Here is a 12,710-nt window from a genome sequence, read left to right as displayed (position 1 = left end):
GCTGGCTTGGTGTTAAACACCTGCAGAAGCACCTTGGTCTTCTATTTTTAGCTAACTAAAACTGATGGTGTTAGTCACATAATGCCCAGGGTTTGTCCTGTAAGCCAGCTCTGGCTGAGGGCTGCCACTCAGGCCTGAGCACATCAGCAGCTGAAGTGACCACGACTGGGAATGGCAAAAACACCCCCTGGGACTGGCCCAGAGGCCCTGGGACTCCCTGGCATGGATCACCTCAGGAGACAGGATTTCAGGGAGCCCAAAGGACTTTTGGGAGAGCTGCTGTGGACACAGAGGGAATTGCACAGCTGGATCCCTTGCCTGGGCTCCCAGAGGACCCTTCTGCTGTGGGGCTGCTGAGGGTGGAGGAACAGCAGGTGCCCATGGCCACCCCAAAGCAGGGCCCCGTAGGCAACACGGCCCCGACCGGGGCTGAGGGACCCCATCCCTGGGATGAGTCAGGAGCTGCAGAGCTGGGAGTGCTCAGCCAGAGCCGCTGAGCCTTCAGCAGCCCCACACGGCCAGAGCGTGAGCCCAGTGGGGAGTGGGCACTGACAGGGACTGTGGGGCCTGAACCAAGGCCCAGCCCCACTGACAGCGGCTGTGCCGGACACGCTGCAGCTCCAGGAGCAGCTGGAGCCCCAGGCAGCCAAGGGGTGCCACCATGGATGTTCCTTTCTTCCCCCTCAGAAAGGACACTGGGAAGCTGGGGAAGTGTCAATGAAAGGAGCAGGGATGGTGGGAGCTGTGGAACAGCACTGACACGAGAAACCCAAACTCTCCTGAGAAAGGAGGGCAGAAATCCCTGGTGTCCAGCATCCTGCCAGAGAAACCCATTCCCAGAATTACCAACATAAAGCCATCCTCCAATTCTCTGGATTGTGCTGCTCCGGACCCACTAACACCTTCCCCCCAGAGTGAAGCTCTGAAGTGGGATTGATGGAGGAAAACTGAGCCCTGAGCCAGGCCAGGGTCGGTGCCAGGAGCATCCCCTGGCGCTGTTTGACAGCGGCTCTGCAGGAGCTGGGGATGCAAACAGGACAAACCTGAGCATCTCCCACCATCAGATACCTCAGAGCTCACACAGCAACACGGCCGTGGCTCTCCCAGACTGGATTTAGGAATGGCACACCTACTGCAGCCATTGGATCCTGATCTGCCCAGATCCCTTTGGGACTGTTATAAATGAGAAACTTGACTAGGCCAATATTCAAGCACAAACCGGTGCCAGCAGTGAGCGGGGCCCGTTGTTACAGGACTGGTTCCTATGGGAAACATCCCGCTTCCCATAGCAGACACCCTGCTCCAGTCAGGCCAGCACCCCTGGGTTAGAATTTGAAGGGTCTCAGTCCTTGGGGAGGGCTTCAAGCTCTGTCCTTGAAAGCGGTTGTGAGGCATGTTATGAATAAGAAGCTTGACTCAGCCAATATTCAAGCAGCAATCAATTTATTAATTAATATGGTCCAGTATGGGCAATACAGCACTGGGTACAGTGGGGGAAGTTTTCCCTCCAACTGCACACCGATAATTGATGGTTACAGGTATTTATAGGGGTACTCATCAGTTTTTTTCAACAGTTTCTATTTCCAATTTTTACTCATCAGCAATTTTTATTCCAAATTATTACATCAAAATTCTATACACTATTGTGATTTTAATTTCTCAGGATGTATTTTCAAAGGAGTATCCCCAGATGGTGATGGTCCCGTTTCCGAAAGAAGAAAGACGAATTCCATGTGGTGGAGTCCAGCTCCCCAGATGTGGGTCCACCTTTTAATTGCAGAGACTATAAATCTCATAACAGTCATGTCCAGCTTCCCTTTGGTTGAAACCATAAATCCTTGAGGTGATATTCATCTTCCTTTCTCAAACTGTTTTTCTCTGCTTCAATAAGATGTGAGATAAGCATATTTCCTATATATATGTTCCAAAGCTATAGTTTCAAGGATACAAGTAATATTCTAAAATTATACTTCAAAAGGTTATTATTGAAGAGCTTTTTTATGGATTAAATAGAAGCAAAAAGCAACATCCTTAACACCTTAATTCCAAAGCTCCTAAATCAACCAGGGTTAATTGCAAACAAAAGATAGGTTCAAAGGCCTTTTTCCATGCTTTATTTTCATCAGTTATTATTAGAATTCGCAACTATCCCATTGTCGATGTCCACACATTTCGCATTTGCAAGTACACACTTCGCCTGTTTGTACCTGACACAAAACACAGCTTTGCATCTCACAGGCAGATGAGGGATGTTTGGACCGTCTCTTACAGACTGACATCCCAAAATATAAAAATAATTATGCATTTCCCCTTAAAAATAAAATTTACTGAATTAATAACATTATAATTATTTTTCTTATTTATAAAAGTTATGCTATATTTGTATTACCGAATTTGAATGTTTATATTAAAAATTCATACCTTTTTAGCAAGCAAAAAATTTATTGGTCATAGGTTCTAAGGAACACAATTCCCTTCATTGATTCATTGACCAGTGTGACTGTTGATTTCTCCTTCTTTATGCTAATTAGTCCTTTTTTAAATCCTTCTGTCATCTTTTTTATCATTTTCACAGACAGGATAAAAGGGGCCACTTTGGGGTCCGTGGAGAACTTTCTGGGGCACATTTGGGGCAGTTCTGGGTCTGGGGAGGGAATTCAGAGAGAACTTGAGGGTCTGGAGGACACTTAGGGGAGCTGGGTGGGCACTTGGAGGGGCACTCAGGGATTCCGAGGGACAGTTCGGGGTCCGGGACAGCACTTGGGGGTCCAGGGGGGCCCTTGGAAGTCAGGGAGGAGAATTTGGGGCACTTCGGGGTCCAGGTGGGCCCTTGGGGGGCTCTGATGGGGCTCTCTGGGGCGCGGGGGGTGATGGGAGCTGTAGGCGCGGGTCTAATACAGTTTAACGGGGCCGGGGAGCATCACGGGAGTTCAAAGCGCAGCTGCAATGGCTCTCGGTGGGGCGCGGGGCATGACGGGAGATGAAGTCCCGGCTGGAAAAGCTCTGGACGTGCGCCGCGGAGCATGATGGGAGCCGTAGTCCCGGAAGTGGTTCGAACGCTTTGTTTAGGGGTCCGGGAAGGCACTTGGGGGACACTTTTGCGTCCGAGCCGCGACTTGAGATCCTCGTGGTAACGTAAACGGTTCGAGAGAACTTGCGGGGAGCTCGGGGAGCTCTAACCGGGCTCTTTAGGTGCGGGGTACAGCAGGAGCTTTCGGCGCGGGACTGTTCTGAGAGGCTCTGGGGCCGCGGGGGATGAGAGGAGATGAATTCCCAGAAGTGGCTGTACCGGGCATCTGTGGGGTTGGGAGCACTGGGGGGTCCGGGGACGCTTCTGGGGGGTCCCGAATGGGCGCTGAGAGATCCTGGAGGGTCCCAGGGACACTTAAGGGACAAAGAGGGGACGGTTACCGGGGGTTCTGTGGAGCGCGGGGCATGACGGGCGTTGTAGTCCCGGCTCCAATGGGGCTCAATCGGGCCGCGGGGCATGACGGGAGTTGTAAGCACAATGAAAATAAATATCTTGCCCACCCTAGGCACCTCCCCCGAGGTCCCTTTCCAGGCGCTGATTGGCTGCGGGTGGTGATGGGCGGAAGCCTCGGCAAATGGGATGCGGTGGCGGCGGGAACAGCCCATTCAACCTCTCCAGTCCCTCCCGGTACAGCCCAGTTCATCCCCAGTACTACCCCAGTACAACCCCAGTGCCCCTCCAATCCCTCCCAGGACAGCCCAGTTAAACCCCAGTTCCTCCCCAGTCCCTCCCAATACACCTGAGTGTACATTCCCAGTCCCTTCCAGTTCCTACTCAATGTCATCCACAGGATGCCCCAGTGTCTCCCAGTCTTCCTCCAACGTTCCCAGTGTCCCCTGTATGTCCCAGTCCTCCCCAGTGTCACTCCCAGTATGTCCCAGTGTCTCCCACAGCATTCCCAGTGTTCCCCAGTATGTCCCAGTCCTCCCCAGTGTTTCCAAGGACAGTTTAATTTCTCTCGGTGCCCGTGGTAGCCAAACACAGCAGTGGGGTCAGTGCAGCGCCCTTGCAGTGGCCCAGTGCAGCTTGGGCTGATGATCCACCCTCACAGCTGGCCCAGGGCAGCTCTGCAGTGGCTTTGGTGGCACCTGGGGCTGGCACACACCTGAGCAGTGTGTCTGTTTGCAGTGGGGAAACTCAGGAGTTTGAGATTGCTGCAAAAAGCACAAAAAGGGAAAACCCCTCTTAGGCTGGGTGCAGCCAACTCTCCAAGCACAGCAGCTCCCAGGGCAGTGAGGACAGACAGGATGGGGCTGGGCAATGTGGAGCAAGGTTGTCCACACTGGGTCAGAGCTCCAGGCACAGCTTCTGTGAGCAGGCCAGGGCTGCTGAGGAGAGACCCTGGGTCAATATCAATCACAGAATGCTGCAATCACCTCTGCTCTAAAGAGAAATTTAATAAAAGACACCCTTTAAATAGGAATGTGTATTCCTTACAAGTTCTTTGAAATCTTTTTCCATAACTGGACAAGGAAAACTTTAATGACCCTCTCAGGGCTTTGGTGTTGTTTGCATCAGACTCAGTGCCTGAGAGTGTCTTGAAAAAACTTGTCGAAAACTCCAAGTCAGCTTCAAACTCCAAATTTTCTTGACGTTTTAATGGATCCCACTGAGGGACTCGACTTGGAAAATGTCCCCAGGTTCCACTCCGAGCAGAACACTGGAGGCAGTGATGGCAGGTGGGGACAAGCAAGGCAAAGGTGTCTCTGATAGTGGAGCCCTGGAAAATGTTAAAAATAGTCTTTGAAAATATTGGGCTTTGTGTTTTCTCAGATCACTGCACCTGTGTAGGCAGTATGATAAAAGATATAATTGTTAGATGTGGTGATTGTTTAGTAATTAAATATAATTATTTTATAAACATAAGAAGAATCGTGAGAAACTATGTTGGAAATTTAAATAGGGCTATGTTTAGCTGAAATCTGTGTATACAATAGAACAATATAAGTTTAATAATTAACATGAAAGTTATGTAATGATAGAGTATAAAACACGTTCACCTCGAATGTATGGTCGGAATCAGATTTGGGTGGAAACTACCCTGATTCCCAGAGCTCTTGAATAAAAAGCACTGCATATAATCGCTTATGTGATTATGTGTTTTTGAACGCTAACATCTCTGGTGCTGAGCAAACCTGGATGTGGTTCAGGAATACAAAGGGCCAAGGCCTGAGCCCCAGCCCCTGGCAAGGCAGATCCTGTCCCTCCCTCGTTGCTCAGGGCTCTTCCCGGGATGGGAACTGGCATGTGGGGATGGGCAATGCCAAGGGCAGGAGCATGGGGCGGCCCCTGCCAGGCTGCTGAGCAGGGACAAGGAGGCAATGAGGCCCCAGGCCTGCAAGGGTCACTTGTCCCCTCGTGGCCTCAGGCCCAGGGCCAGCAGCCATGGCCAAAGTGCTGCCCAAGTTGGCTCTGGCAGGGCTGTCTTGCAGCTGCTGCCCATCCCTGTGCCCTGTGCAGCCCAGGCTGTCCTACGGTGTCCCTGCCCTGCGCCTCTGTCCCTGCAGGCTGTCGGCCCTGAGCAATGAGGGAGGGACAGGATCTGCCTGGCCAGGGGCTGGGGCTCAGGCCTTGGCCCTTTGCATTCCTGAAACACATCCAGGTTTGCTCAGCAACAGAGACACCTTTGCCTTGCTTGTCCCCACCTGCCATCACTGCCTCCAGTGTTCTGCTCGGAGTGGAACCTGGGGACATTTTCCAAGTCGAGTCCCTCAGTGGGATCCATTAAAACGTCAAGAAAATTTGGAGTTTGAAGCTGACTTGGAGTTTTCGACAAGTTTTTTCAAGACACTCTCAGGCACTGAGTCTGATGCAAACAACACCAAAGCCCTGAGAGGGTCATTAAAGTTTTCCTTGTCCAGTTATGGAAAAAGATTTCAAAGAACTTGTAAGGAATACACATTCCTATTTAAAGGGTGTCTTTTATTAAATTTCTCTTTAGAGCAGAGGTGATTGCAGCATTCTGTGATTGATATTGACCCAGGGTCTCTCCTCAGCAGCCCTGGCCTGCTCACAGAAGCTGTGCCTGGAGCTCTGACCCAGTGTGGACAACCTTGCTCCACATTGCCCAGCCCCATCCTGTCTGTCCTCACTGCCCTGGGAGCTGCTGTGCTTGGAGAGTTGGCTGCACCCAGCCTAAGAGGGGTTTTCCCTTTTTGTGCTTTTTGCAGCAATCTCAAACTCCTGAGTTTCCCCACTGCAAACAGACACACTGCTCAGGTGTGTGCCAGCCCCAGGTGCCACCAAAGCCACTGCAGAGCTGCCCTGGGCCAGCTGTGAGGGTGGATCATCAGCCCAAGCTGCACTGGGCCACTGCAAGGGCGCTGCACTGACCCCACTGCTGTGTTTGGCTACCACGGGCACCGAGAGAAATTAAACTGTCCTTGGAAACACTGGGGAGGACTGGGACATACTGGGGAACACTGGGAATGCTGTGGGAGACACTGGGACATACTGGGAGTGACACTGGGGAGGACTGGGACATACAGGGGACACTGGGAACGTTGGAGGAAGACTGGGAGACACTGGGGCATCCTGTGGATGACATTGAGTAGGAACTGGAAGGGACTGGGAATGTACACTCAGGTGTATTGGGAGGGACTGGGGAGGAACTGGGGTTTAACTGGGCTGTCCTGGGAGGGATTGGAGGGGCACTGGGGTTGTACTGGGGTAGTACTGGGGATGAACTGGGCTGTACCGGGAGGGACTGGAGAGGTTGAATGGGCTGTTCCCGCCGCCACCGCATCCCATTTGCCGAGGCTTCCGCCCATCACCACCCGCAGCCAATCAGCGCCTGGAAAGGGACCTCGGGGGAGGTGCCTAGGGTGGGCAAGATATTTATTTTCATTGTGCTTACAACTCCCGTCATGCCCCGCGGCCCGATTGAGCCCCATTGGAGCCGGGACTACAACGCCCGTCATGCCCCGCGCTCCACAGAACCCCCGGTAACCGTCCCCTCTTTGTCCCTTAAGTGTCCCTGGGACCCTCCAGGATCTCTCAGCGCCCATTCGGGACCCCCCAGAAGCGTCCCCGGACCCCCCAGTGCTCCCAACCCCACAGATGCCCGGTACAGCCACTTCTGGGAATTCATCTCCTCTCATCCCCCGCGGCCCCAGAGCCTCTCAGAACAGTCCCGCGCCGAAAGCTCCTGCTGTACCCCGCACCTAAAGAGCCCGGTTAGAGCTCCCCGAGCTCCCCGCAAGTTCTCTCGAACCGTTTACGTTACCACGAGGATCTCAAGTCGCGGCTCGGACGCAAAAGTGTCCCCCAAGTGCCTTCCCGGACCCCTAAACAAAGCGTTCGAACCACTTCCGGGACTACGGCTCCCATCATGCTCCGCGGCGCACGTCCAGAGCTTTTCCAGCCGGGACTTCATCTCCCGTCATGCCCCGCGCCCCACCGAGAGCCATTGCAGCTGCGCTTTGAACTCCCGTGATGCTCCCCGGCCCCGTTAAACTGTATTAGACCCGCGCCTACAGCTCCCATCACCCCCCGCGCCCCAGAGAGCCCCATCAGAGCCCCCCAAGGGCCCACCTGGACCCCGAAGTGCCCCAAATTCTCCTCCCTGACTTCCAAGGGCCCCCCTGGACCCCCAAGTGCTGTCCCGGACCCCGAACTGTCCCTCGGAATCCCTGAGTGCCCCTCCAAGTGCCCACCCAGCTCCCCTAAGTGTCCTCCAGACCCTCAAGTTCTCTCTGAATTCCCTCCCCAGACCCAGAACTGCCCCAAATGTGCCCCAGAAAGTTCTCCACGGACCCCAAAGTGGCCCCTTTTATCCTGTCTGTGAAAATGATAAAAAAGATGACAGAAGGATTTAAAAAAGGACTAATTAGCATAAAGAAGGAGAAATCAACAGTCACACTGGTCAATGAATCAATGAAGGGAATTGTGTTCCTTAGAACCTATGACCAATAAATTTTTTGCTTGCTAAAAAGGTATGAATTTTTAATATAAACATTCAAATTCGGTAATACAAATATAGCATAACTTTTATAAATAAGAAAAATAATTATAATGTTATTAATTCAGTAAATTTTATTTTTAAGGGGAAATGCATAATTATTTTTATATTTTGGGATGTCAGTCTGTAAGAGACGGTCCAAACATCCCTCATCTGCCTGTGAGATGCAAAGCTGTGTTTTGTGTCAGGTACAAACAGGCGAAGTGTGTACTTGCAAATGCGAAATGTGTGGACATCGACAATGGGATAGTTGCGAATTCTAATAATAACTGATGAAAATAAAGCATGGAAAAAGGCCTTTGAACCTATCTTTTGTTTGCAATTAACCCTGGTTGATTTAGGAGCTTTGGAATTAAGGTGTTAAGGATGTTGCTTTTTGCTTCTATTTAATCCATAAAAAAGCTCTTCAATAATAACCTTTTGAAGTATAATTTTAGAATATTACTTGTATCCTTGAAACTATAGCTTTGGAACATATATATAGGAAATATGCTTATCTCACATCTTATTGAAGCAGAGAAAAACAGTTTGAGAAAGGAAGATGAATATCACCTCAAGGATTTATGGTTTCAACCAAAGGGAAGCTGGACATGACTGTTATGAGATTTATAGTCTCTGCAATTAAAAGGTGGACCCACATCTGGGGAGCTGGACTCCACCACATGGAATTCGTCTTTCTTCTTTCGGAAACGGGACCATCACCATCTGGGGATACTCCTTTGAAAATACATCCTGAGAAATTAAAATCACAATAGTGTATAGAATTTTGATGTAATAATTTGGAATAAAAATTGCTGATGAGTAAAAATTGGAAATAGAAACTGTTGAAAAAAACTGATGAGTACCCCTATAAATACCTGTAACCATCAATTATCGGTGTGCAGTTGGAGGGAAAACTTCCCCCACTGTACCCAGTGCTGTATTGCCCATACTGGACCATATTAATTAATAAATTGATTGCTGCTTGAATATTGGCTGAGTCAAGCTTCTTATTCATAACATGCCTCACAACCGCTTTCAAGGACAGAGCTTGAAGCCCTCCCCAAGGACTGAGACCCTTCAAATTCTAACCCAGGGGTGCTGGCCTGACTGGAGCAGGGTGTCTGCTATGGGAAGCGGGATGTTTCCCATAGGAACCAGTCCTGTAACAACGGGCCCCGCTCACTGCTGGCACCGGTTTGTGCTTGAATATTGGCCTAGTCAAGTTTCTCATTTATAACAGTCCCAAAGGGATCTGGGCAGATCAGGATCCAATGGCTGCAGTAGGTGTGCCATTCCTAAATCCAGTCTGGGAGAGCCACGGCCGTGTTGCTGTGTGAGCTCTGAGGTATCTGATGGTGGGAGATGCTCAGGTTTGTCCTGTTTGCATCCCCAGCTCCTGCAGAGCCGCTGTCAAACAGCGCCAGGGGATGCTCCTGGCACCGACCCTGGCCTGGCTCAGGGCTCAGTTTTCCTCCATCAATCCCACTTCAGAGCTTCACTCTGGGGGGAAGGTGTTAGTGGGTCCGGAGCAGCACAATCCAGAGAATTGGAGGATGGCTTTATGTTGGTAATTCTGGGAATGGGTTTCTCTGGCAGGATGCTGGACACCAGGGATTTCTGCCCTCCTTTCTCAGGAGAGTTTGGGTTTCTCGTGTCAGTGCTGTTCCACAGCTCCCACCATCCCTGCTCCTTTCATTGACACTTCCCCAGCTTCCCAGTGTCCTTTCTGAGGGGGAAGAAAGGAACATCCATGGTGGCACCCCTTGGCTGCCTGGGGCTCCAGCTGCTCCTGGAGCTGCAGCGTGTCCGGCACAGCCGCTGTCAGTGGGGCTGGGCCTTGGTTCAGGCCCCACAGTCCCTGTCAGTGCCCACTCCCCACTGGGCTCACGCTCTGGCCGTGTGGGGCTGCTGAAGGCTCAGCGGCTCTGGCTGAGCACTCCCAGCTCTGCAGCTCCTGACTCATCCCAGGGATGGGGTCCCTCAGCCCCGGTCGGGGCCGTGTTGCCTACGGGGCCCTGCTTTGGGGTGGCCATGGGCACCTGCTGTTCCTCCACCCTCAGCAGCCCCACAGCAGAAGGGTCCTCTGGGAGCCCAGGCAAGGGATCCAGCTGTGCAATTCCCTCTGTGTCCACAGCAGCTCTCCCAAAAGTCCTTTGGGCTCCCTGAAATCCTGTCTCCTGAGGTGATCCATGCCAGGGAGTCCCAGGGCCTCTGGGCCAGTCCCAGGGGGTGTTTTTGCCATTCCCAGTCGTGGTCACTTCAGCTGCTGATGTGCTCAGGCCTGAGTGGCAGCCCTCAGCCAGAGCTGGCTTACAGGACAAACCCTGGGCATTATGTGACTAACACCATCAGTTTTAGTTAGCTAAAAATAGAAGACCAAGGTGCTTCTGCAGGTGTTTAACACCAAGCCAGCTGCTTTGGAGACTTTCACATAATCTTGTGTAGTTACCTGCAAGAAATGTATCACTCTAAGAAATTTTCCCAACTGACATGAATAGAGGCTTGTAGGATATTTTAGGGGAAACCCTCCAAGCCAGGGACTGGGCTCTGGCCAAGCCATGGGTCCTCCTGGTCAGCAAAAGTGCCAGGAGACCCAGGAGTTCATGGGCTAAAAATACAGTCCAGTTCCTTTGACTTGCTGATTTGGGCCTAAAAACCTGGACCCACTTTTGGAGCAAATTTGGAGACCTCACCTACGGGTGGATGCACAAGTGTTTTCCCAAGTGTTTGCAAGAGTTCTCCAGGTCCTCGCTGTGAAATGGGGCTCCCGAGCGACTGCAGACTCTGGGAGATGGTAAAGTATTTAAGCAATTGGGGATGTGTCTTTCTCAGTCCCTATCCTTTCTCTCCTGTAATAATGATTAGGTGCATTACCTTGCTTCTTTTTGCTTGTTGCTAAAGCCAAGCATGTAGTTGTATTGAATGTATAATTTTAATTTTGTGTTGCCTTAACACTCACAGTAAAATAAGACCATTCTTCCCATTGGTTTCTGTGTTCTTTAAATCAGCCCTGTCAGCTGGCAGAACAGGTATCAGAATCTGATGAAAGCCAGGCTCTGCTGTGATCTAGCTGGGCCCATGGAATGCAGAGGGCCACTGTCAGTCCATGGAACCCATGGGAGCAAGGCTCAGATGTGAGAAAGGCGTGCACCAAGGAACCCCAGAGACCCTGATGGAGCCAGGGCTGCAGGGTGTCACAGAGGGAGGGACCTCATGGCAGCAGGAGAGCATTGTGAGGCTGGGGAACAACGGGACACCAAGGTTCCACTGGGACTTGACAGAACCCCACGGACATGAATGGCCTCAAACAGGGCCCAGAGACACTTCCCAGACAAAGCCCAGGGAGGGGGATTTGCTTTATTCAGCGCCAGGTGTGCGGGGATATCTCCTCCTGACAGCACACAGAGATTACAATGGATGGTTATACTCTATGCACATTCATGGTTTTCCTTAGAAAAGGTGTGGTTATGCAAACGATCTCTCAGCACTCATTACCATCATTAGCATGTGCCAGGCGCAGGCGCAGTGCGCACTGGTGCTGGCACTGAGGAAGGCTCCGCATCTTCCTCGGGGGTCTCCTGATGAAGGCTGGACGTCTTCATCGCTGTGCCCTTTCTCCTCCAGGCATGCACAGTCTCTTGTTGGCTGTTTCAGCAATTTCCTCACTGGTTTTAGCAAGCTCTGCCCTTCATTTCTGCCAGTTTTGTTCCCTGTTTCTTGCCAACATTCATCCTGTGTCTTGAGCTTGTGGCTGAATTTTTGCAAGCTTCCATATTGGGTGCAATGTCTCTTATTCTTGCCCAAGTATGCCTGGGCACAGTGCTTTTAACCCTTTCACAGCCAAGGACTGGACAGCCATTCCTGGGCACTGGCAATTCCTGCAGGTGCACCCACCTTTGCAGACAATGAGGCTCCAACCTCACTGTGAGAGGGCCCAGCTTTTACACTGGTAAACAAACAAGCTGACATCACTGCTGGTGTGGGAACATCTGGTTTCATTCTCCTGATTGGCTTCTCCCAAAGGCTGGCCAGGGCCCCAGGAGGAACCAAGGGAGGTGACTTTGACCATACAGCCCCAAACAAGGCCAGATGTCAGATTTCATGGCCTTGTCTGGCTTCTAAATACACAAAGGTCAATACATGTTTCACTAATGAGTGGCTACATCTATCACAGTGCTAATGACCATGCCTATTTCATCAGGGAGCAGATACAAAGATAACCTTTGGTCGGAAGGTTCATCCAGAGGCCACCTTGGGCTCAGGGCCTGCTGTTCAGGCCTCACTCAGGGCTGCTGTCCAGGCCTTGGCAGTTCAGGGACATGCTTTAGGGCTGGGCTTGGCACTGCTGGGTGAGCGGCTGCACTGGGTGAGCTCAGAGGGCTTTTCCAACAGAAAGGATCCTGTGATTCCATGATTCTATCCACTGCATTCAGCTGGGTCCATGTTAGCAGCATTCATTTGCTCAGAAAGTCTCCTCTTGCCCAGCTCCTGTGGCCTGAGGCTTCAGCTCCTTCAGCTCCTGGTGCTGAGCTGCTCATGCTGAACGAGACGACTCGGAGAGAAGAACACAGTCCATCCAATTCCTTCTGGGACACGGAGAGGGGAGGCTGTGCAAACAGGAGCATTGTTTGCTGTGGCCTCCTCTCTGCCCTTCACGCCTTTCAGCACTTTGAACCAGCCAAGAGCTTTCTCCAAGAGTGCAATGGAGCAGCTGTTCCTGCTCCTGGCTCTGGCTCT

General features: G+C 51.5%; 2 long non-coding RNA genes across 2 annotated transcripts; one reads left to right on the top strand and one right to left on the bottom strand.

The window, feature by feature from the left end:
• Positions 1-1,426: 1,426 nt before the first annotated feature.
• On the bottom strand, positions 1,427-3,272 carry LOC129130651 (uncharacterized). Its single transcript, XR_008535553.2, has 2 exons — positions 2,422-3,272; positions 1,427-1,881 (listed from the first exon to the last, which is right to left on the bottom strand). It is a non-coding gene; the product is annotated as an uncharacterized LOC129130651 (long non-coding RNA).
• A 3,842-nt stretch (positions 3,273-7,114) lies between these two features.
• Positions 7,115-8,960, top strand: LOC129130644 (uncharacterized). The gene is made up of 2 exons (XR_008535551.2): positions 7,115-7,965; positions 8,506-8,960. It is a non-coding gene; the product is annotated as an uncharacterized LOC129130644 (long non-coding RNA).
• Positions 8,961-12,710: the final 3,750 nt, after the last annotated feature.

This window comes from Agelaius phoeniceus, chromosome 35 (genome assembly GCF_051311805.1).
Source record: "Agelaius phoeniceus isolate bAgePho1 chromosome 35, bAgePho1.hap1, whole genome shotgun sequence".
NCBI classification, from domain to species: domain Eukaryota; kingdom Metazoa; phylum Chordata; class Aves; order Passeriformes; family Icteridae; genus Agelaius; species Agelaius phoeniceus.
This window is presented reverse-complemented; position numbering and strand designations above follow the sequence as displayed.